The sequence below is a fragment of the Pteropus medius genome, unplaced genomic scaffold (assembly GCF_902729225.1).
Source record: "Pteropus medius unplaced genomic scaffold, Ma_sr-lr_union100, whole genome shotgun sequence".
Taxonomy (NCBI): domain Eukaryota; kingdom Metazoa; phylum Chordata; class Mammalia; order Chiroptera; family Pteropodidae; genus Pteropus; species Pteropus medius.
This window is the reverse complement of record NW_024349801.1, coordinates 23,419,019-23,423,849: the sequence shown is the minus strand read 5'-3', so window position 1 is coordinate 23,423,849 and position 4,831 is coordinate 23,419,019. Positions and strand designations below refer to the sequence as shown.

The 4,831-nt window shown below is 36.1% G+C and overlaps 1 pseudogene; it reads left to right on the top strand.

Annotated features, from left to right (window-relative positions):
• The first annotated feature begins 337 nt into the window (after positions 1-337).
• On the top strand, positions 338-453 carry LOC120581064 (uncharacterized; annotated as a pseudogene).
• Positions 454-4,831: the final 4,378 nt, after the last annotated feature.

The following is a 4,831-nucleotide window of genomic DNA, read 5'->3' as shown; positions in this document are numbered from 1 at the left end:
TTGACAATACTATGCTTAAAATTTGTTAAGAGGGTAGATCTCTGTCATGTGTTATTTGTTACAATAAAAAATTGAATGAACAAATGGATGAATGAATGCCTACTTACTTCAGACCAATCTTTGTCACTCAGTCACTATATGACATTGGACATGACATTTACCTTTCCAGTCCTTAGGTAATAAATGACAATGTGAGATTGAAATGAAATGATTATTAATATTAAAGTATTTTAAAGCGTATAAATGATTGGATGTGGTTTCATAGTGTAGCAGTTAGCACGTCTGCTTTACACACAGAAGGTCCTGGTTTCGCACCCCAGTGGAGCCACGGTCCATGGTCTATGGCCATGCTACCCTGAACAAGCCCGATGTCTGATCTCAGAAGCTAAACAGGGTTGGACCTGGTTAATACTTGGATGGGAGACCACCTAGGAAGACCAGGTGCTGTAGGCATAAATAATAATAATAAATAATAATAATAAAATGAATAAAGCATATACATGATTAATTATAAAGCATATAAAATAAAAGGTAGGTTTATAATTGTTATCATATGTTGTATTAGTATTCTTTCACCTGAAGAAGAGATCATCATGGGGAGGTGGTTGATGTTGGAAAAATTTCTCAAGTGTAATCAGTAATAAACGTCTTTATCATAAAAATTATTCTTTAAGAAAAAGCTTTCAAGTCAAATGGCCTAGTTGTATCAAATAATATTCAGTTTTATAAAGGCCAAGTTTCAGCTTCATAACGTTAATCTTACTAAATGTCACTAAATAAGGTGTGATTTAGGGGACATATACAGACCTCTATAGGGTAAAAGTAGCTCTTAGGTCTCCTAGGACAAGTTACTATGTCAGGAGACAAAAGTGCCACAGCCTGCCCCAAACAGTGCCACTTTTGTGTCAGTTATGTCTGCAATATTCACATCATTCATTCTAAATCATATTTTTAAGTAATAAAAGAAAATATGTAGAGAATGGGTGACCTTAGTGACCAGCTTCCCTCTTTAATTTTCATTTCCAGAGCTCGGTTTACTCACCCTGCACACCAAGTCTTGAATTAGTCTTTATCAGAATGTCTTAGGCTTATCATCCTACACAAGTAAAAGACCAATTAAACTATATTGCAAATCAATCGGCGTTATACTCCAAGAATAACACAACTCTATCAAATAATAATGTAATATCCTAGTTAAGCTGAAAATTAAATTGTTTTTGATGTGAGTTTGTTTGGTCTGAGCAGGTACATAAAACTCTCCTCACAAGTGTCCACTGAGAAATAGGAAGATGGAAACCCTGGACACCACGAAAACACCATTTGAGAGAAGGGGGACAGATTTCCCCAGCAAAAGAGCATCTAAAAGCTGTTGATTGATTTCCTGCACACAGTGAACACGCTCGGGTTTAATTCCCATGGTTGCATCGAGTCTCCAAACAACAGACCATGAAGAGAAATGATTTCTCTGTGGGCATATTTTTATGTCAGGATCTTCACCCAAAAGCCATGATGTCCAAGTTCTGAAAATAGAAAAGCTAGTAGTTTATGAAAATCTCAGAATCCTTAAATTTGAAATATATTATAAACTCTGTACTTGGAAAGCACAGCACTTTTTGTGTTCGGTACCTACTGTTTATCAGAACGTGATGTAAGTTTAGTTGTATATCTTGTCTGTGTTCTTTTCAGAAAACAATCAACCTTGGACATTTTATTTACTTTGTATCGATATTTGCTCTGTTTATATAAGCTGACTTTATACATCTGAGCATGCCCAAAATGGTTATTTAAGTGTTGCTAGTATTAATATCACATACCTAAGTGTTAGTATTGCTGTGTTAGCACATGAGTGATTCATTCTTCTCTGGGACTCTAGGCATTGAGGCCATGATGGAATGAAATATTGTCTGTATAAAGGAAATGCATTGCATCTTCATTGAGTTCCATCCCAGTAATGTGTAATGTTACTTCTCTCTAGCAACATGCTAGAGACTCTCCTCAAGTTTAATACCAATTGTAGCAAAATCCAAGAGATGCTGAAGGCAGACAATAAAGAGGCAGGTTTCTTTAGAGGGATAGATATGTTCTTTATCAATATGGAGTCATCTTCAGAATGGCAGACTCAATCGTCTTCACACCTTAGCAGTTTTAGCAGGAAGAAAAGCATTATGGGCCACATTATCCTTCTCCCTAAAAGATGCTTATGCCTACCTGCACTAAAAGAGAATTATGCTTTCAATATGCAGTATTATGGAATATTCCCCAGCGTAATAACAAATACAATAACAAACTAGTATTTATTAAGTGTTGACTACATGTTTGGTACTGTTTTGAAATATATGTATATTTATGACCATATTTTCTCTTTTAAAAAGGTTTCATAAGAACTATACACATTTTATAATTAGTATTGAAGCACGGAAGCATGACATAGAATGTAAGGTCCACATATACAAGAGTTTTTGACTAAGTAATATACTGCTGTGATTCCTAGAGTCCATAATAATGCCTAGCACATACCAGGGGCTCTGTAATTATCTACTGAATATATGAATGACTGTAACTTGTCTAAGGTTACTATGCCAGCAGTTATCCAATTATAATTGAAAGTTAAATATTAGCCAATTGTGAGAGTTTTTAATATGGGAATTTTATTTTTTTAATTTGTTTTTTTTAATTTGTTTCAATTATTTCGTCTAATAATTATTATGGAAAAATGAAAGTTATTCCATTCATTTATTTAATCATACATATTCACTTAAATATTGACTTTAAAAATAGTGGTTGGATGGATTCTATATGCCAGACTCAATACCAAATATCAGAGACATAAGGAAACAGTATAAAAACCAGTGATAAACGAAAGTGAAATGATAATTGTCACAAAAGAAGAAGGAAGAGGAGGGAAAAAAAGTGGACTAAAATGTAAGATTAAACAATATATTGAAAAACTCACACCTTATTTATTCCATGTCTTCTCAAATGTTTCCACTGATAAACTCCTAAGAGCAGATGAGAACAAGCCTGTCTTTCTAAAGGGTCTGGTTGTATATCATCAAACACCCACTATGAGCATTAACTAACTTTGGAGAGTCAAGTTTTATCATAGAAGTCATGAAAGTCTTGTGTAATACCATTCAAAAGTTTTCTCAGAGTCCCTGGAAAACAGAGCTTGAGTCAAATGCTTTCACGCCAACACTTCATTGGTTAATGCAATCCCAGGGAGGAGGCAGAGTTGAGAGAGCAAATATGAGAGGTATCACCAAGTTGGCAAACAGAGCTGATTGCCTGGTCTGGCTGGAAGTTTTTTTAATGGCTATATGGGGACTAATGTGTTGCTGAACAGCCTTTTGAGAGGAGGGAGATGGGGAAGGAGACGGGGGAATTTATCTGATGATTCCCTTCCATATTTATCAAATTTGCCCACAGGGATTTAACTCTTCTACATTCTGGCTTAGAACCTCAGGCCCTTTCAAGAAGCCACAGAGCAAGCCACATCTACTACTGGTGAGTCCAGGAGTTGGGGGAGGGTCCTGAGACTTTTAGCAGGAGCCCCAAACCAAAACAGCTATGGTAGGAGATATAACCAAGCACCTTGGAGATGGGTGAGGTCCAAAGGATCTGGGGTTGACCATACGAGGAGTCTGATACAACCTACAAGTAAAACTGACGGCAGGGAGATGTGCCACATTCCTGTTGTGGCTCTACATATCCTTTAGACTTCACTCAATACTTGTAGGAGAACTCATAAAGAAGGGAAATGCAGCCTGATTTAAAGAAGCATATCTGAGAAATAGACCAATGGAGGAATGCATGATTACTGACACAGAGAGCCCACCAGAGAGCAGGTAGGTCTGGATTTGAAGACAGAAATAGAAATGAAAATATTGGATATTGTTTATTTAAATGAGAATGTTGATATTTACTCTCAGTTACTGTCCAGATAGAAGTAAATGATACATCCCTACACAGTGGCAAGATATATTGTTAAGAAGACTTCAGTCATTTATAAACTACTTTGTTTCCAGGAAGATAAGCCATATAAAATTATTCAAAATGATTCACAAGTAAAATTAAAATTAAGTCATGAATTGGGAGCAAAAGGGAAAATTTTCAGCATTTAGACATCTTAGAAGGTCATTTAACTAAGTTTCAACCTTCTGAAATTTTCTTAAAGTGCTTCAATTATTGTTTCATTTCTGGACATGAAGGTTAGGCATATAACTATGGTTGGACAGACTCAAAAAATGTTTAGGGGAAAGATACACATGACTTCATGAAGTGAGATTCTGCAAGCTAAGCTACCTCAAAGAGGTTTAAGACATACTCAATAATAACACATTTACCTAGATTGCTAACATTTTAAACCAACAAAACAGTGAAGAGGCATTATACATAGGGGAGGAGGATGGAGTAAAAGGGGTCAAATATGTGGCAACAGAAATCTAACTATGGGTGGTGAACACACAATGCAGTGTGTGTGTGCGCGCGCGCGCCTTACTGTTTAATTGTACACCTGAAACTTACTGGATTTTGTTACTCAACGTCACCATAATAAAAATAAACAAACAAACAAACAAGTAAGAAAGAAAGAAGAAAAGGTATTATACAAATTCACTGTTGCCACCAAGTCCCTAGGGTAGCTCCACTGTCATTTTTTCTGTCCTCCTGGTCAGCCACCCTCCCAGTCCCTCCAACTCTCCAATCACAACTGTCTCTCAGCATGTGATCTCATTACCACTTCAATATGCATGTCAAATTACTTGAATGAACACACAAAAGATAGTCTTATCAAAACCGTAGGTGACTTAAAACTAAAGTAGGTTGATAGTGA